Here is a 21,603-nt window from a genome sequence, read left to right as displayed (position 1 = left end):
AGATTTAATTTTTAAAATTTTATTAAAATATGTGATAACAACCTTTTCTATTAATATTAATTTATTTAAATAATTAAAATTATTAATAATTTATTTTATCAAATTAATTTTAATTCATAAAATATCGTTGATAAAAATTGAAATTTCAATCCATGAAGTGATATAATCAAAATAAAGAAGTAATTAATAATTATTTATATAGAGAGAGGAAAATTGTTCACATGATTTGTTTTTTTTTTATATATATATTTTTAATCTCTACTAAATCTAAAAAGCAAAAGGGCCACCCGCTTCTCTCATTTGGGGTCTCGGGCATCAAGAAGCCCTTTTCTGAAGTTGCCCTCTAGACGAGAAAATCCGCCCTATTTTTCTCTGTGATTCTCAATCCTCGCAGGTACTAATCTAATCATGTTATTATTGTTTTTTTTTTTGCAATCCTCGTTTGATTCCCAAGAAAATCCATCCCCCATTCGATTTCTGAGAAAATTCATCCTCGTTTGATTTATGAGAAAATCCATGCAAAACCCCTAAGGAAACCAAAAAAATTGCTTTTTTTTTTCTTCCTATGTTTTCTCTTTGCAAAACCCCCGTTTGATTCATAGGAAAATCCATCCCCCATTCGATTTCCAGGAAAATTCATTCTCGTTTGATTTCCGAGAAAATCCATGCAAAACCCCCAAGGAAAACCAAATAAATTGTTTTTTTTTTCTTCCTGTGTTTTCTCTTTGAAAAACCCCCGTTTGATTCCCAAGAAAATCCATCCCCCATTCGATTTTCGGGAAAATTCATCCTTGTTTGATTTTCGAGAAAATCCATGCAAAACCCCCAAAGAAAACCAAAAAACTTGCTTTTTTTTTTTTGCTCCCTGTGTTTTCTGGATCTGTCCTGGGGGTCTCTTTGCTTTTGTGCCATTGGATTTAAAATTCACGAACCCTAAATCCACGATTTTTGAGCTAGGCTGAAAAACACAACCTTTGCTTGCAAATCATGATCAGATAACCAAATAGCATCTTATGTTTTTTTTTTTAAAAAAATAAAAATAAAAATTGGACAGATTTTGTATCCTGTGTGCGAGCTGGACTAGTAGGAAATATCAGGAAATTTCTCAAAAAATAGGTAAAAATACCGATGAATACATGCTTGTTGGGTTTCAAATCAAATGGGTTCTTCTTCCATAGGCACTTAATTTTGTGGCTTTGAATGGGTCTTTGCCTCTTTCAATCGATTAAATGAAGGTGTGGAAATGGTAATATTTCATTTTTTATATTTGTTCTTGTTAGTTAAATTCTAATAATCTATTTTCCTCTTTTGGTAATGTAGAACATCATTGAATCAAAGGTCAAAGGTCTAGGTGTAATCTGGATAGTAGTTTCTTTCCTTTTCTTGGTTTATGTTTGGGTTTTTCTTTTTCTTAGTTTATCTTTTGTTTACAAGAAACAGGAGTGAAGTAAAGTAGGTTCTTGATTTTTGTTTGGTACTTTGGTTTCTCATTTTCAAACGTACGTTTTTATCTTTCCTCTTCTGCTTTGTTTGGTTTCCAAGAAAGCGATCTAGGTTTAATATGCACTGTGTTTTCTTTCTTTTTCTCAGTGTCTGTTTGGTTTTCATGAAGCAGGAATGAAGTACAATGTGTTCTTGATTTCTGATTGGTTTCCAAGAAAGTGAAGGAAAATGATAGGGCTTGTTATCATTTTTTTTTTCTTCATGCCAGAATGATTAATAAAAATGATATATAGAAGGGTTTCACAACTAAGCTCCTTGTTTATTTTGGTTGGTGTCTTCTGAAAATTATCTAAAATTGTCTCCAAAACAACTGAGGTGGAAGGCATGGTTGTGATTGCCTTCAGAAATGTTTGACTCATGAAGATTTCAGTCATATCCTTGTGCAGTATGTTGCTAAATTTCTGACTGGAGTATGCATAAAGCCCTTGCATTGATTTTGGTAAATCATAGAGATACTTGTGATATTTCTTTGTCCTTATGTTGTAGTGAATTTTTTATTCATATGGATGGTACAATACACTCTGTAAACTAATCATTCATTAGGTCAACTGTTGTATATAGTCTTTTGTCTTTGTTTTGATTTTGAGAATCATATTATGTTGATCCACAAGCAGCAGAGAAAAGTCTAGGTTGACTTCCAACCCATGCATGTTGTAGGCTTATAGAATATAGTCTATGTTTTCATGTTGGCATATCGACTTGCTCACTCGCATAACAAAGTTGTTGCCACCATATTTATTTATTCATTTACCCATCAGATCCTATGTTATGGAGAACTTTCTGGTTGTTCCAATGATGTTTTTTTCCCTTTATCATCAAGTGTGCTTGACTATGAACAAATGTAAAGTTATTCAAGACTGCTGTAGAAATTTGATCATAGAAATATGTTGGTGTAGGCTAAGAATAGCCTTCAGCTTTGATAGGTTTAGAAATCATTTACCTGGATAGCCACATAACTCATAAGCATCTTGTCAGGGCTCTCTTTGCTGAAATGAGCAGGTTGAGAGGGGAAAAAAGGTATATTATTGTCATAGTACTGATGCAGAACTTAAAATATCTTTAGTGTCCCTTACCCCCGGTTGCATCATACAACATTCAATGGTTCAAAGGCCAGATGGAAAATTTAATTGTTCTTGTTGCCTACATGTTTGTCTTCACAAATCACGAATGACTTCATTAGCTAGGCATATATATGAGCTGACATGACTGTGCACATGGCATATGTTGGATAGGAAAATACATGTCCATATGTTTTCATAGTGTCAGGATAAACATATACCAAACAAACGATTTTGTAAATGAAATATCATTTTATTTATTTTAATTATTGTCTATAGATGTGATTTCAATATACTCGATGATTCTTATTTTCGGTCTTTTCTTTGGTGTCAAATTAAGCTGGAGATCCCCACTCCAACTTGTCTTAGCATTCAATGTAGGCATGCACTCATGTTTAAAATAGGTTCCAAGTGTCATTTTATCATTGCATTTATTTTCAAAACAAGCTTAAATGAAATATCATTGTATTTCATGTTACGGCGAAGTCTAGGCTACAAATATTAACCAACCCTGTAGGGAACTGAATGTGAAATTGCATGTCTATATATGATGATATTAAATCATTTTTTTGAGGCTTTCATTCTAATTTATGTGGATGCAATCCAGGTTTAGGGGAGATGAGGCCTGAACAACTTTGGGAAACCACAATGGATCCTAATCAGGGAAGGTTGCTAAAGCAATTTGTTGTCAAGGATGCTATAAAAGGAAGTGTTGTCTTCTCATTTCTTAAGGGTGCTTAGGTAAAAGAAAAACATTTGGCTTTTTATGTTGTTCTTATCTATTCTCATATATAGTTTAAAGAAAATATCATTGTATTTTTTTTATCTAGAATTATATGATATTACTGCCAAGTCTAGGCGACCAATTAACTAACCCTGCAGGGAACTGAATGTGAAATGACTAGTCCATATTTTTGTTATCATATTCTGGGAATTATATGATATTACTGTATGTTAATATTTCATGACTATGTTGAGCAACTATTTCAGACACGTGAACATTGCAGCTTTAGGTTGAATATTTTTGTTTTCAAATTTAAGGAAAAATAGGTTCTGTACTCCCACTAAATTAATTCCTAAAAGAAATGTCCAAATGCATGGGATCCTTGAGATACATATATAATTACCCTTTCCAAGTTGTGCAAGTGGGCTGTGATGAGAAAGAAAACATGAGGATTTCACTAGAAGGAGGGCATGAGAGTGGGCTATTAAGGAGGATTCATGTGAGCATCAGAACCTGGAGAACACCTGAGCTGATTGTGCACATGGTGGGGATTGTTGTGAGCATCGGATTTTTCTAGAATGGAGGTTGTTTGGTGCTCAGTTTGTGGAAAAAAAGAAGGTGGCAGAATGTTCTAGAGTCTCATGGATTTTTCTAGAATTGTTGTGCACATGGTGGACAAAATCAAAATTTGTAAAGTGGAGAGCATCAGAACCTGGAGAACACCTGAGCTGATTGTGCACACGGTGGGGATTGTTGTGAGCATCAGATTTTTCTAGAATGGAGGCTGTTTGGTGCTCAGTTTGTGGAAAAAATGAAGGTGGCAGAATTTTCTAGAGTCACATGGATTTAGTGCATGGTTTTGGCTTGGAGGGAATAGGATGAGAAGGTTTTAGAGAGGTGACTATTAGTGGACAGATTTGAATTTTGGAGGGAATGAAAGTGATCAGAATTTTTAGAGGGAAGTCTCTAGAACTTTGGGGAGGACTGAATACAGTTGGGGAGGAAAAATGGGGAGAAGTGAATTTTTCTTCAAGGGAGAATATCACACGGCATAATTCTTTAGTGGACAAAGCGTGAAACTGAATTCGGTCTTGAAGGAAGGAGAGATGGAGCTAAGTGAAGAGAGATTATGGGAGAATTGAGGGCACAGATCAGCTTGGAAAATTGAGAGAACAACCAGAAATTTGGGAAGAAAAGTTGAACACAGAATGGTTGTTAATGGTTGAGAGCATGAGATTCGTGGGGTTGCAAGCTGATTGTGTGTGACTGTTAATGGTGGAGAGGTAAGTTGATAGTGCATGGCTATGAGACAAAACTCAACAAGCACATGATCACAGCATCAGATTTTGAGACCACCAGATTGCTAGCACAAGCACTCATTAGATTGCTGAATTTTGAGAATTTGCATAAGCTTGTGAAGAACAACACCACCAGCTGAATTTTGGAGAACACACACTAGCCAAACTGATGAAGAAGGCACACATAGTTGCATAGAGAAGGAGACCACCAGGTTGCTTATTGAAGCAACACGCATCAGCCATTGAAATACCATCAACATGCATCAGCCATTGAAGACACCATCAGCATGCATCGGGTTTTAAAGAGATACATCACTAAACTTTGAAGAGGATTTTGAGGTAAGTTGCTGGACCTTTTTTTTGTTTTATAGTTTGTGGTTTCATCTTTTTCTTCATAGTCTTTTGCATCTTTTGAATATGAGATTTTACCATGATTAGGTGTGGATATTGGAGGCCACATAGATTGTTGAATCTGATTGAGATATGCTTCCCTTTTTAATTATGAATTCATGTTGAAAATTGGATCATGATGTGTTCTCTTTTTAGTTGTGATTTCATGTAGAAATTTGTTAGTGATTCTCCCTATCTTTGGTTGTGAATTCATTAGCATTGTTAGCAATTTAGTTTCTATTAATCTTTGTTAGAATCTCAAATCGTTTTTCTTAAAATCTTCTCATGTTCATCACCTAATTCAAGCCTTTGGAGACCACATGAAGTAAGGCTTTGTGTGAAATTGATTTTTTGATTTTGTTTTCTTTGCTTTGATATCATTTTGGTTGTTTGGTTTTATGATGATCAACTTGTTCACTTGCAGCCATGGTGCCACTATGAACACACCCACATCAGCCACATTTTCACTCTCATCACACACAACTCAACATGCTTCACTCACTTTCCGCACACACCACTTTATTGTCCTCAAATTCCAAGCTCCAAATGTGGAAAGACAAGTTCTTGAAGGTTCCTCAGATTTTATAAGGATAAGTTCTTTTTGTATAGAAAAATAATTGAAAAAAAAAACCTTAAATGAGCAGTTATAGATGAAACCAAGTATAGTTTGCATTTACATAAATTTGGAGTTGTTTTAGTTCTTGCTAAATTTGTTCATTTATTGTTCCTATCCTCATTCAATATGATGTCATTTTTATTTTTTTCATGTACCTTTTTGTAGAGCTTGGTAAACTATAGCTGGTTGTGTTGTCATTTTTTTCTTGGTCTTTCTAAGCAACCAAATGCAACATTTGCTATCTTTGACTTGTATAGTTTGATGGAAACCTTGGACATTTCAGGGAAAGTGTTAGGTTAAAAAATCATAATAATGATCTAAATAGTTAAATATCTTGGTTGAGGTTGGATCAAAACAATAACTTCATTAGGTTAAAATGATTTTTGTTTTAGGTTTTGCTCCAAGGTTTAGCCTCCACATGTTTTTGCTATATCAATATTTTAATATTTGAGAGTTGGTTTGTTTACCTGTGTTATTAAGAAATAATCTATTATTGTCTAATAAAGGTGTAGTGGCTAGCTTGCTATTAAAATTCTTCATAAAGCTTGATATTTGATTGCTCCTCATTATACATTTTTCTTTTTAATTTGTTAATATGCTCTATATTTTTTGCTACAGATTCGAAGTTTGGGTGTTGGAAATTTAAGGCTTTCCTATAAAGTAATGCTTCAAGATGGAGGCAAGAGACTTGGTTGTAGATATATACATGAGCAACTTAATTTAAGTTTATGTATATTGTCTTATAGTTTGTTTTTAATTTCGTTGTATATTATGAGTTTCTTGGGGACAACTTTAAACAAGTTCATTGATTTGTGCTTTAATTAATAATCAAATGTATATTAAATATGTTTTGATTATATGTAAAATCATGATAATTTGATTGTCATTATCATTCTTAAATAATATCAAATTGATTATACATGGAAACAAGTACAATTTTTCATATTAAAAAATAATTTTAAAATTTTTCAAGGGGAACCTTGACAGTTGTACTTATTCCCTACATTGACATACATTATACTCAAATTTGAGATATATGGGAGCAATCATGACACAAGTGGTACCTATACTTAACATATATGGTGCCCACCAAGACATGTGATACCAAACATTGACATATATAAGTCAATTATGATATATACAAAATCTAACCTTGACATATGTATCTAAAAGCCTTGATATATGTGGGGTTAATCATGACATATATGATATCTAACCTTGACATTTGTAGGACTAATCTTAACAAAAGAGTGAGTTAACCTTGACATAAGATTAAGTAATCTTGATATAAGTTGAATCCAACCTTAACATATATGAAAGAAACATTGACATATCACATACTAATAAGATTTCATCATTTGTAAAAATGGAGAAAATCTTAACATATGTATATGTCAAGTTACCTTTAAACTTTTCTTGACACTGGCATAGATAACATATATGAATAATAACCTACCTTCACAGATATACCTTACATTGACAGTGAAAAACTGTCAACGAAGGCTTTTTTTCTTGTAGTGGATATTGCATTCTATCAATCAACTTGACTCTTGATCAGAATTCAGACTTTTCATTAAATAGTTAGTTTAAAAGTACATATTAGCCAAAGTGATAACATAAACTAATATAAATATTGATTTAATACCTACCATCGCTTACTCTGTTAAGGAATAAAAAAAAGGTTGCATATCCTTTTCTTTTGGATATTTGTTTGGATCCCCACCTTGACATGGTGTTGTCATAGTTTGTTCATATTACTGAAATCCTGCAATTTGCACATGCACATTCCATTATTAAAATTGAGCCATCCAATTCCATTCCAATTACTTCAACCAAATCATTAAATAATGCATAGGGAAAATTCATGTCAAAAGTGTTTTTTATTCCCAACATTACATTGCTAAGTACACCAAAATCTAAATACATGTCAGATCGGTCATTCGACAAATGCTCCCCTAGCATTCCTTGCATTTTGCAATAATTAAGTGTTGTCAATTATTGTTCAATTAGATGTTATCTGATATGTTCCCAATTGGTGTCTCAGCTGATTCATGTCCTCTCAATGGTCCCTGACAGTGGTGCCATTTGATTCGTGTCCAGCTGGTGTCCCTTGATTGTGGTCCTCAGAAGGGAGTAATCAACAAAATTTATAACCTATTACACCATGTACTAGGATAGCCTTAGCTAGCATAGCATAGTGGCTCTAGGGTCGTTCACTGGGATGGGTTTTCACTTCACAATTGATATTAATTCAAAGTTGAATTGGTGTCTTTTCATTTCAAGGTTAGCTTTAAAAGAAAACATAAACTTTAGTTGAAAAATGCTTGGTTTTAAGCTAACCAAAAATAGTAATTGATTTTACTTACAAAGAAAAGTGTTTCTTGGAGTTTCAAATCACTAGGCTCAGGTTCCTTGTACAAAAAAGGAGTTCCGGTCACTTGTTTCTTTTCCTCGCATTAGAGAATTAACATATAGTTAATTCTCTAACCGGTGTGGTACAGATGCTTCCCTTTAATGGGTTCAAACACTAAATCCCTCTCACTGATGCATCTTGCAATGGCTTGTGCTTATCACCTAGCATTTGCCATTCAAGGTGATCTTTAACCTTGGATTTCCTGTCTCAAGCTCGCAAGAGATAACTAATGGATGTCTCCTTGGAGTCCAAAAGCTTACCAAGTGTTGGCTATTCTAGAAAATCCTACCTTCAAACCACCTCCCAAAGGCTCGCAAGAGATAAACTAGTGCATCTCAATGGACGGAGATCACTTGCCTTACCAAGTGTTGGCCCAGGTGATTTTAAGGCGTTTTAAGTTAACTAAAAAGATAAAAACCATTAACAGGTCACACTTTCTCTTCATTAAAAACTAAAACAACAAAACTTCCAATTTATGCATGAGGAAACTTACCCGGATTTCTTCACTCCAAGAGACGAAGAGCCTAGCCTCTCATCCTCTGAGGAAAAATCCTCAGAGTTTAATTGGCTAGAAAGAAAAATAACAAGAAAACAAAAATATGAAGGAAAAACAGAGCAAGTGCTCTGTAAAATATATTTCTTCCTTCCACCGATTACATCATTCTTTGTAAAGAAAATTACAAAACTATATATAAGGGGTTATTCACCCTTTGTTCTTACTTAAAGACTAAGGAATCCTATGATAGGTGGGTTACAAGGAGAGTTTGGGGATTTAGACATCAAATATCTAAAGCAAAAAATCTCAAAATGTCGGTCGCAAATATGGGGAAGCTTCAGGAGAAATTTCGTTGCACTGTGCAAAATGGCTGCGAAATTTTCGCAGCAAAAGGACAACATTTTCGCAGCCCAAGGCTGATTTCGCAGCCGTGCAAAAATTTCCTTCAGCTTGGAGTGATCTGCTTGCAATGGCTGTAACTCCTTCATTTCAACTCCGAATCGGGCACCGTTTGAAGCATGGAATTTTTGACTTCCTGAGCTTCGAAACGACATATAGCATGTATAAATTGAACTCCAGAAAGTGCTCCAAAAGTGGCTGACATGACTGTCATCAAGAATGCTTCATGTTGGATTTCTCTTTGCTTCCCCTCCTTGCATTCCGGATTTGCTTATGGAAAAGGACTTTAAAGCTTCGGTTCTTCATGTTTCTGAGCTTTCCATTGCTTTGCCATGGATTCCAAAGAACTCTCCTCAATCTTGGATTGCTTTGGTGATCAAATTACTAACAAAAACACCAAAACTTACACATTTTGATTAGAAATGATTGCAAAGGTTCTTAATATGTTAATTGGGTTAAAAGGTAATTACTACTACTCAAAAGTGTTTAAAAGAGTTAATTACAAGCTATAAAATAGCACTTTTTGAGTAGTAATCACTCCCCCCAATCGACATATTGCTAGTCCCTTAGCAATGAAGGAGAGAAAAATAAAAATAAAAAGTACTATAATTTACAACATCATGCTGATCAAAAAAAAATTTTCAAGTGGCATGTTGATCTAACTCTCACATGGAACATTAGAGAAATAAAACTCAAACTTCAACAAGAGTTATCAAATAACTTGTCTAATCACAATTCTTAAAGAGAAGGCATTATGCAAATTTAAGCTTTAAAAGAGTTTCCACTCCCAAAGGGTCAAACCTTACTCTTCCACAAAAATCTAAGTGTTATTTATTAGCTTCCGAATATAGTATGTTGAACTAATCTCTCCCCCAAACCTAGTTCTTTTTCAAAGCTTAGCAAACTAGTCAACCTCCAATAGGCTAAGAACGCACCTCTTTTCTCACAATTTTTTTTCATTGTAGGAGTACAAGGCTTAAAGGTATTCTTTTCTAAATTGTCCATGTAATGGGGGTCCATCGATGACTCCCAACCAATTAAGGTTTAGGGCATCAAGTTTTAAGGATCTTTCAACCACTAACTCCTCGGATTTTACCTCGGACTTTTGAGAATGAATTTCAATACCCAAGCACCTACAGTATGTTAAACTCCACCTATTCACCCTTGTAACGAGCATTGAGGTCAGTGGCTCCCAACCAATTAAGGCTTAGGGCACCAGGTTTTAAAGATTTTCACCATATACCCCTCGGACCTTGCTCGGGTTTCAAGGCAAGCAAACATTTTTCTTTCTTTCTTTTTTTTCTTCAAAGACTCATTGGCCTTTTACAAGGTGTCCCAACACTATTAAATGAGGTCAAAGGTACCAAGTCTAAAATTTTCCTAAGTCAAGAGGGAAATAGTTTTTCATCTTATACTCGGAACCTATTGTGCATAGTGTGTGAATAGCTTAAAGTGGAAGAACTGAGGTTGAATTCAATAGAAGTTTCAACAATTCATCAACTTTAGTAAGCATAATACAAACTCTAAGTCAAGTAAAAAGACAAAAATTCAATTTTTTCCTTTTCATTTTGAAATTTTTTCCTTAACAACCATGGAGAGTAGAATAAAAACTTAAAAAAAAAAAATTTAAATTAAGCAAAAAGCAACTAAATTACCAAAATAACTTAGCATTAATAACAAAACTTACTTCCTCAACTCTCCCCCCAACCAAGCTGAACATTGTCCTCAATGTGACAAAAGCGATTGAAAAATAGGGAGAAAGTGGTACCTCTTGAGTGACATGGAGTCTGAGTCGTATAAAAGAAACCACATGTTTCAAAGAAAACATAAGAGTTAGTGAGTAGAGGAAATAATAAAAAAAATGCCAAGTTTAAACAAAAATGATGTCTATATATGATGTATCATCAGTAATACATCTAATCCCAGAATATAAGACATCAAAATATGGAATTATTTATACTAATATGTAAATACAAAAAATGAAGAGATGATCAAGTAATGGTAGAGTCCTGTGGAGCTGATGCATCTGTGGTGGCCTCTTGAGTGGGTTGGATCAGGACTTTGACCTTTGTTCTAGTAGTCTCCTTAGGTGACATAGTCTCCTCAACTGGAGCTCTCAGTTGGAGTTATGGGCTTTGATGGTTTAAGGAAGTAAGAAATGGAATGAGAGACTTCATGTGTGTGATCTCAGTGAGAGGGCTCTCCTCTTTAGATGCATGGTGCAGGGCTTTGTTGGCATTTTCACAATTTCCCTTGGCTTTGCAAAGTGTTTTTGCAAACCTCTCTTCATTTTGCAAGTCATTTTTACAGCCTGGAGGTCATTTCGTAGCTTGGAGATCATCTTGCAACCAAAGGGAAAAAAGAAAAACATTTTTGCAGCCCATGGAAAAAAATAGAAACATTTTCACAGCCCCTTTTGAAGTTTGGAAGTCATTTCGTAGCCATTTTGAAGCTTGGAGATCATTTCACAATCAAAAGGGCATTTTCGCAACAAATGGAGGATTTTCCAGGGGGTAGCTATGGGGCTGCGAAATCATTTCACAGCCAAAGGGGAGTTTCGCAGCTCATTTTGATGCCTGGAGCATTTTCGTAGCCATTTTGAAGCTTGGAGATCATTTCATAGCCATTTGGAAGTTTGGAAATCATTTGGCAACAAAATGGGAATTTCGCAGCCCATTTTTTAAGCTTGGAGCATTTTCGTAGCGGGGGGTGGATTTCGCGGAGGAGGGGAATTTTTGCAGGCCATTTCACAGCTGCGAAATGGGCGTATGGGTGCTGCGAAGTGGCACTCGTGTGCCAAAGGGTGGTTTCGCAGCTGCGAAACACCCTTCGAAATGGGGGCGCGGCTGCGAAATCAAAAAAATTTCCGCTTTGGCTTTGCGCGGTTCATCTTCAAACGGCTATAACTTCTTTGTTTCAAATCCAAATCGTGCACTATTTAAAGCACTGGACTCCTGACTTTCCAAGCTTCAAAAATAGATATAGTATGAATAATTTGAGATCTAGGAAGTGCTCCAAAATGGGTCCAACAATTTCGAAATGGAGGTGCAGCATTTCCGCTCATGGTTTGTACGGTCGTGATCAAACAGCCATAACTTCTTCGTTTCAACTTCAAATTGAGCACCGTTTAAAGAGCTGGACTCCTGACTTCCCAAGCTTCGAAACGATATATGGTATACATAATTTGAGCTCCATTAAGTGCTTCAAAAATGGGTCCAACAGTTGCAAAATGGAGGTGCAGCATTTCCGCTCATGGTTTGCACGGTCGTGTTCAAACGGCCATAACTTCTTCGTTTCAACTCCAAATTGCACACCGTTTGAAGCGTTGGATTCCTGACTTCCCAAGATTCGAAAAGACATATGGTATGCATAATTTGAGCTCCAAAAAGTGCTCCAAAAATGTGTCCAACAGTAGCGAAATGGGGTGCGGCTACAACATTTCCATTCATGGTGTGCGCACTGAAGGATTTTAAGGTGTTGAGATTTCGCAACCATTTCGCAGCTGCAAAATAAGTGTACGAGGCTACGAAATGACACTCGTGTGCCAAAGGGTGGTTTCGCAGCTACAAAATAAGTGTACGAGGCTGCGAAATGACACTCGTGTGCCAAAGGGTGGTTTCGCAGCTGCGAAACGCCCTTAGAAATGACGCTTTGGCTGCGAAATGGAGGCTTTCAAGGCGTGGAGGCTTCACAACCATTTTGCAGCTGCGAAACGGGTGTACAGGCCTACCAAATGGCACTCGTGTGCCATGGGGTCACTTCGCAGCTGCGAAAATTTTCATAGAGGAGGATGGGCGGCTGCAAAACCATTTCGCAGCGGGAAGCCATTTTCGCAACGGCTCACTTTTGTTGCGAAATTTCGCAGCCCATGCTCTCTCCTTGCTTTTTGAGCTCCTCTTGATTCCCAACTTCCTTCTTTCACATTTTTTGACATTCCTCTTGATTTTGATCATCCAAAAACCTATATTACATCAAAACAAATTAGAATTAAAGCATTGAAATCAAAATTAAAGCATTGAAATCAAAATTAAAACATTGAAATCAAAATTAAAACAAGTAATAAGTAAAACAAAAAGATATGGACTAGCTAGTCTTTAGAAAGACTAAGTCCATCAAAAAATTTGATCCTGATTTAGCTTGCCCGGATCCCATATGAAGTTTGCATCTCTCACTTGAGACTTGCTTTGTATGATTTTGTCATTCAAAGCTTGGGGGAAAAGTGGAGGCATGTGTTTCTTCATCATTTCTTCCTTGATGACTATCCTCTATGGTTCTCCTTGTACATTAACATCATAGCCATCTTTCTCTGTACTTTTCCCCTTTTTCTTTCCTTTGATTTCCTCCCTCTTTTCTTTCTTTGTTTCACTCTCTTCATTATGCTCTAGCTTGGATGTGGGTAGATCAACCTCTTTACCACTCCTCAAAGTGATAACCGCTTTAACTTCCTTCACCATTAAAGATTTTCCCTTTTGAGCCTCCACTTCATGGATACCCTTGGAATTTTGATGAGGTTGAGAAGGAAAGTTTCCTTTTTCTTGCACTGTGTTGAGGTTGGCAAACCTTGAGATTGAATATTGGAGATTATCTATCTTCTGAGATAGATCATTTTGTATTCCATCCATCTTTTTGTTCAACGAACTCTCTACACTGTCAATTCTTTGACTAAGCTGAGCATTGATGGATTTCTGAGCTCCAACAAAGTCTCCCACGACCTTGCTACGATTCACCATAGCTTGTTCAAGGTTCAAGGCTTGCGGAAGTGCTTGAACATGTTGCTTGTACTGAGGCGGCTGTGGTTTCCAAGAGAAATTTGGATGGTCCCTCCAATTGGAATTGTAGGTGTTGCAATCACCAAACATTTCCCTCACGGTTGTAATGGTAGGACACTCTTCCACCAAGTGCTCATAAGATAGACAAATGGAACAGGGCATAGGTTGCAATGGTGTTTGAGAGATGGCTTGCACTTCTTGCATCTTCTTCATTTCTAGCTCTTCCAATCTCCTTGCCATAGCTGCAATCTTTGCCTTCATGTCTATGTCGTCATTCAAAATATACATCTCACCCTTAGCATTAGGTTGACACGTCATTCTTCCCATATCTCTAGCATTTGGTTCATCCCATCCTCTTGAAACTTCAGCCACATAACTCATGAAGTTCATGGCTTCCTCTACTATCTCGTATTCAACATGGCATGCACAACTAGCAATTTGTGAATTAAAAATAGAGAAAACAAAAGAAAACAAAAGAAAAACAATTCTAAGAAATTAAGGTAAACTAAAAACTAAATAAAAGGTATACTAAAATATGAACAAAGAAAAAGAAACAAATAAAAAAAGTTAGTAAAAAGAAAAGAAAAGTCACCAAACTTGTGACGAAGATCACAAGTACTCTAGAAAGGTGATTTACTGCAAAGTGGCACCATCCCCGGCAACGGCGCCATTTGATACGTTCCCAATTGGTGTCTCAGCTGATTCATGTCCTCTCAATGGTCCCTGACAGTGGTGCCATTTGATTCGTGTCCAGCTGGTGTCCCTTGATTGTGGTCCTCAGAAGGGAGTAATCAACAAAATTTATAACCTATTACACCATATACTAGGATAGCCTTAGCTAGCATAGCATAGTGGCTCTAGGGTCGTTCACTGGGATGGGTTTTCACTTCACAATTGATATTAATTCAAAGTTGAATTGGTGTCTTTTCATTTCAAGGTTAGCTTTAAAAGAAAACATAAACTTTAGTTGAAAAAGGCTTGGTTTTAAGCTAACCAAAAATAGTAATTGATTTTACTTACAAAGAAAAGTGTTTCTTGGAGTTTCAAATCACTAGGCTCAGGTTCCTTGTACAAAAAAGGAGTTCCGGTCACTTGTTTCTTTTCCTCGCATTAGAGAATTAACATATAGTTAATTCTCTAACCGGTGTGGTACAGATGCTTCCCTTTAATGGGTTCAAACACTAAATCCCTCTCACTGATGCATCTTGCAATGGCTTGTGCTTATCACCTAGCATTTGCCATTCAAGGTGATCTTTAACCTTGGATTTCCTGTCTCAAGCTCGCAAGAGATAACTAATGGATGTCTCCTTGGAGTCCAAAAGCTTACCAAGTGTTGGCTATTCTAGAAAATCCTACCTTCAAACCACCTCCCAAAGGCTCGCAAGAGATAAACTAGTGCATCTCAATGGACGGAGATCACTTGCCTTACCAAGTGTTGGCCCAGGTGATTTTAAGGCGTTTTAAGTTAACTAAAAAGATAAAAACCATTAACAGGTCACACTTTCTCTTCATTAAAAACTAAAACATCAAAACTTCCAATTTATGCATGAGGAAACTTACCCGGATTTCTTCACTCCAAGAGACGAAGAGCCTAGCCTCTCATCCTCTGAGGAAAAATCCTCAGAGTTTAATTGGCTAGAAAGAAAAATAACAAGAAAACAAAAATATGAAGGAAAAACAGAGCAAGTGCTCTGTAAAATATATTTCTTCCTTCCACCGATTACATCATTCTTTGTAAAGAAAATTACAAAACTATATATAAGGGGTTATTCACCCTTTGTTCTTACTTAAAGACTAAGGAATCCTATGATAGGTGGGTTACAAGGAGAGTTTGGGGATTTAAACATCAAATATCTAAAGCAAAAAATCTCAAAATGTCGGTCGCAAATATGGGGAAGCTTCAGGAGAAATTCCGTTGCACTGTGCAAAATGGTTGCGAAATTTTCGCAGCAAAAGAACAACATTTTCGCTGCCCAAGGCTGATTTCGCAGCCGTGCAAAAATTTCCTTCAGCTTGGAGTGATCTGCTTGCAATGGTCGTAACTCCTTCATTTCAACTCTGAATTGTGCACCGTTTGAAGCATTGGATTGTTGACTTCCTGAGCTTCGAAACGAAATATAGCATGCATAAATTGAACTCCAGAAAGTGCTCCAAAAGTGGCTGACATGACTGTCATCAAGAATGCTTCATGTTGGATTTCTCTTTGCTTCCCCCCTCCTTGCATTCCGGATTTGCTTATGGCAAAGGACTTTAAAGCTTCAGTTCTTCATGTTTATGAGCTTTCCATTGCTTTGCCATGGATTCCAAAGAACTCTCCTCAATCTTGGATTGCTTTGGTGATCAAATTACTAACAAAAACACCAAAACTTACACACTTTGATTAGAAATGATTGCAAAGGTTCTTAATATGTTAATTGGGTTAAAAGGTAATAACTACTACTGAAAAATGTTTAAAAGAGTTAATTACAAGCTATAAAATAGCACTTTTTGAGTAGTAATCATTATCAAAGTTTGTGTTGTTATATAACAAGCCTATTTTACATACAGGTAAGGTTGCAAACATGTCAAGTGATTAATTTGTTGAAGACATCATTTCCATACGAATGCCCCATTGGGAAGACAAATTACTTTCCTACTACATACTCATAATGCAATGAAAACGATTATATTAGTTATTTATGTAAGTGTAGGTAAAAAACTTCATCTTAGCGGCAATTTCTTATTCAATCTGACATACCATATCACATTGATTACCAGTATGAGGGATTCTAGCTTCTAGACACTTTTGAATTGTGTGACCCATTCTTTTACAAAGACTACACCGCCTTTCCTTTTGAAAATTAGTTGCAACTTTGCCTGGATTTCCTTTAGTCTTCACAATATTTGGATCACGAACTTGGTTAGGACTTGTGGCTCCATCTGTTGCTACTTTCTTCCCTTTCAAATTACTGCTATAAAGTTCCTCCATTCTCACCATCAAATTTTCTATTTCACTTTTCACTTCTAGAAAAGAAGATGACGTATTTGACGCATAGTAGGAGAGTTTGTTGCACATCAAACTCAATGACCCATATCATACAAACCGATCCATGTCGTTATCTATCTCATTCACCGGTGCTAATCTTGTATGCACCTTTGCTAACTTTGTCCACCTCTTCAAAATACATGAAAGATGAATCTCTTCCAAATGCTACACCTTCATAACAACAACCATGTGGCAACAAGGGATGCCAATTGACTCAAACATCATGCATGAGCATTTTAATGTTACAATATTCGGGCAAAATTGGACTTCACATTTTAAGTTCGGGTGTCTAAACTTAGATAATGCATATGCCCGCATTGAATCATCACTTACAAGGCCTACCATAAAGAATAACTTAGCGTTCTTCATCTTCTCACGAAACTTAAGAAATGATTATTTCGTGTATACCGTCGTAGGATGATTTTCTAGTATGGATAGTTTGGTTGAAAGCATGGGTGAAGAATTGTTCGACTCGAACTCTGCCTTTGCCTCGCTTTGTCGTATTCTCATTATCGCCCTATCAAATTGTTGTACAAACTCATACAGTCGCAAACGAATTTTTAAGAATCTATTTAGATATGCATTCATACTCTCACACCTTTGTGTGTTTCTCATCCCTCCAAAGAAATTTCCACATAAATATGCCTTAGCCTATCTTTTACGTTTCCCATAAATCTTGGTGACCCAACGATTCTCATTAAGACCCAACTTTTAAACCATTTCATGAAAAACCTTTTTGAATTCTTCCGCATTCCCACACATGAACATGCACCTTGCAAAGATGCTTGTGAAGTCCTTAATATGCACATTTGTGAATGCATTTTGTTGCAAATGCCATGAACACATGCGATGACACGCATCGAGTAGGACTCTTTTAATTGCCTTACGCATAGCTTTATCCTCATCAGTTACTACGGATATGGGTTTCTTATTCATCATTGCAATAGGAAATGTCTCCAACACCTATTCATATGTACCAATACTTTCATCCATCAATAACGCACAACCAAATACCACAGTTTAGTGGTGATAATTAACACCAACCAACACTACTAGAGGCCTTTTATAGGCATTTGTCCTATAGGTTGTATCAAATGCTAGGAACATCTCCAAAACATGCATAATCCATTTGAGCAGTTGAATTAGCCCAAAACAAGTTTTCTAGTCGATTTTCTTCATTGACGTTGAATTTATAAAAAAAATAAAGAATCCATTTCTATCTTTCCACACAAGTAAGCCAATGCAGTATTGCATCACCGTCTTTTTTTTTGAAACCAACATGTTGATGTCCCCCTGATTGTTTGACCATATAGTCCATAATTTGTGTGGTTTTAACACCTACTTTATGCAAAACATTAACTTGTGCCTTATCTGGATTACTTACTTTCTGATAAGACCGAAGGAATTGTGTGCTGATAGCATCGACCAAAGTATGATTATGTTCTCTTATAAATTCCTTTATAATCCACTTTCTATCTTTTCTATTCAAGCCTATACGAAATGTAGTTTCACATCCAACTCTAGTCAACGATTGTGGCTCACACTGTCGCTTGTCATTTTCAATAAACTTTGTCACTCAATGTCCTTCTCTAGAACATACCCACTTTCGAGATATTATATCTTCATTCTTGTCTCGTTTCAAATCATCTTTTCGAATACTAAATCCAGTTACTTTGGCTAACATGTTGTAAAATGTTTCAGTCTCATCTATGCAATCGAATTGCAATTTGTATACTTCTTCAACTGAAATACCCTTCAACACCTTCTCTTTCAAATCGTTGCCACCCGGCTGGTAAGTGCCACCAGTATATGCATTGTCATTGACGACATCCTCATATTTCACTTCAAACTCCTACTTGATTGTTTTCTCCATCACCGATTGCATCACCTACATTTCATATATTGAGTTCATTCAAATGAACATGTAAACTGATTACGAACATGCTAGGAGAATTCAGCTTCAAATGATATTTCAAAAACTGTGTTATTTGAGTAGAACCTAATTAACAATGTGAAAAAAATGTGATCTTCAAATCATAGTGTTTAGTGAAAATGAGCCCATGGCAACCTATGGGGAAAAAAAACCAGTCATACCAAATTGTGTATGGTTAAGAAGAACTATTACGTAATATGTATTGCCATAGGGTTGTACTAAAATAAATCTCATAGTGGAGTTACCACTCATGAGGAGAGGAATAACCAAATGGGGCCTCCTGCTAAATTGTCATCCACTTCTGCTTTTGTATTCTTATTATTTTCATCTTTGGAAGGTAATGGTAGAAAAAATGTGTTTTCACTATCAATATGTTTATTACTTACAAATGAACTGTTGTTACTGTATGTCCAATTCCAGGCAGGCGGTATCATTATTTAAAAAGCTTAGCATACACTTTAAACTCATTGTAGTGAGAAGGATTGATCTAATGGAATATTAGTTGCACATTTAGTTTGTGTACCTAATGATTCCATTAGTGGGAGTGTCAAGGTTATTATGGTCTGGTATTTCTAAGAAAAGATCAAGTTTTAAATTTTTTCTTGTTTGTCTGAAACACAAAGATAAGGTGCCACTTTAGGTTAAATTTGCTACAAAGCAAATTTATCATTGAAGTGTGTCAGCAAGTATTCAGAGACAGAATACGGCATCTTGAGGCATGTGTTGCTTTCCGATGACTAGTTGTTAGTTTTACAGTAATTTGAATTATCAATACATTATTATTTCTTCCCAAGCTTCATGCTTGTTTGAATTTTGACACTTGGGAGCTGTTTGTGAACTATGTATTCCTTAATTTCCAATGCAAGTCATTTGAAAGAGCATATCATTGCACACCTTTCCCATCAGAAAATTTCCTCATATAAGCTCAAGCGTCTGGTATGGGGATTGAAGTTATGTGTGATTATGTGGGGCATGGGGCTTCAATTGTTGTCCTTCTTGGATTTTGTGGATGGTATGGGGATTGGTAAGCATAGTTGTGAGGTAGTGTGTTTTCTAGTCATTGCTTATATATATTGTGTATACATGAGATGTGAGCCCTGTCTATGCTAAACACCTTTTTAAATGTATTATGCTTATCTTTCTATTAAAATAAATGAAGATACATGCTTATTGGTACTCAATTCAGTCTTTTTTCATCAGCTTAATGGAAGCAAAAGGAAAGTCCAATTCTGGTCGACCATCAAATTAATCGGTTGCAATTTTTATTTTTTTTGCTATCGGTAGCCACTACCCATTTGTGTGCTACTTCAACACATTGGTAGTGTCTACCGGTAAAGATAATTAGTAAACCGGTAGCATATTACCGGTCGACCGGTTAAGCTTTACTTTTGTAAGTTGTCATCTGATCGCTCTCATGCATAGCTTGTTGTAATCTGTGAGTTCAAGCTCTGGCCAAATGCCAGAGATGAATTTGGCAAAGCAAAATTATTCTTAGTGGTGCTTTTGAATCTCTAGATCTAAAGTCAAAGGGGGATAGACATTCAACTCTTCCTACATGTCCTTCAATTCCAAGTAATAATGTAATATTGTTAGACTGATGCCTTTTTGGGTAAGCAAGATATTTGTGGAAAAATAACACATCTCTGCCAATTACAAATATCCTTACTAAAAATGAGATAAGAGACACAATACCTCTAGTTCTATGTTGTTCCAAACACAAATCATGACTAGTGCATCCCTTACTTCCCAAGTTTCTATCAACTTTGCATATGTAGATTTATGTTACCAGATACAAGAAATCCTACCACATGCCTTGAAGAAATCCATGGAAGATAATTAGATCCATTTCATTTGAATGAGTCATAAAGCCATAGAAGAGTATGTTTTTAGTTGGAATGTTGTCACACATGATGTCTGAGAAAGAAATAAGTTTCAAGATCCAAACAAGAGATCAAGAAGAGGGATAGACATCCAAGAGATGAAAAAAAAAAAAAAAAGCAGTCGTGAAAAATAGCATCAGCATAAGGAGACTTTAAGATGATAGTGAATAGCAAGGTATGAAGGAGGACTAATGGCTTAAATATGAGGGTTGAGGGCTAAGGACTGATAGAGGGGAATAAGATGCTGGCATAATTAGGATGGAAGGATGGCAGCTGTAGGGCAACCATTCTTTGATACCATATTGAAGGCAAGAGAATTAATCTCATGTTCATGACGTTCTGAATGAGGTTACAAGGATATTTATAAGCCTATAACAATATGAAGAAAAAAAAGAAATAAATCAAAATATTCCTATAACCTCTTTTATAAATTTTCTTACAATCTCAATTGCATCCTACATGATCCACTCTAGTTGAAGCCCTAATAACAAGCAATTAAGGTCCTATGCTAAAATTATAACTCAGAGTTCTTCCCTTAAAGAAGTCTATAACTCAAAAATGAAAAATGAAAGCTACAGATAGGAATAGCATGATACTAGCCTCTATTTTTGGACCAGATGCACTGAAGCAAGGATTAGGTGGTTCTAATGATTCACTTATTATAATCACAGCTTCCATTACTTGCCTAGTGTTTCTTTGGCTTTCTAATTTGACTTTTCATAATAACTACCAGAGAATTTGATGCTTGTATTAGGCAATAGTAATACAACAAAAAATTACTGCATTTTATTTATCAATTTACTTTAAGTTGAAATTTCTTACGGCATTTCATAACAATATTTACTTACCTTACTGACAATGACATTGTTTTTCACTGCTTTACTTAAAGCATCACTTAAAAAGAAGTTTGAGTTTTGATTTTTAGGAATCATCTATTTAGTATGATATAATTACAAAGTCCAAATTCCCTACTCAAGATTAAAACCCTCCTTCCCTCCTAAATGCTATGCTGCCTAGCAAACAAGAAACTGGTTACATGATGGATAGTGTTGCCAGCTGCAAAGTATAATAAGATATAATTGTTACCCTATATTGAACT

The 21,603-nt window shown here is 35.8% G+C and overlaps 1 long non-coding RNA gene across 2 annotated transcripts; it reads left to right on the top strand.

The window, feature by feature from the left end:
- Window positions 1-263: 263 nt before the first annotated feature.
- LOC100853097 (uncharacterized) lies at window positions 264-6,475 on the top strand. 2 transcript variants are annotated; one of them, XR_139824.4, is made up of 3 exons: window positions 264-394; window positions 3,169-4,922; window positions 6,208-6,475. It is a non-coding gene; the product is annotated as an uncharacterized LOC100853097 (long non-coding RNA). The 2 variants fall into 2 exon arrangements; XR_002031328.2 differs by having other exon boundaries at window positions 265-394; window positions 1,055-4,922.
- The last annotated feature ends 15,128 nt before the right edge of the window (window positions 6,476-21,603 follow it).

Source organism: Vitis vinifera, chromosome 12 (assembly GCF_030704535.1).
Source record: "Vitis vinifera cultivar Pinot Noir 40024 chromosome 12, ASM3070453v1".
NCBI lineage: Eukaryota > Viridiplantae > Streptophyta > Magnoliopsida > Vitales > Vitaceae > Vitis > Vitis vinifera.
Note: the sequence above shows the minus strand (reverse complement) of the source record. Positions and strands in the feature narration are given on the sequence as shown.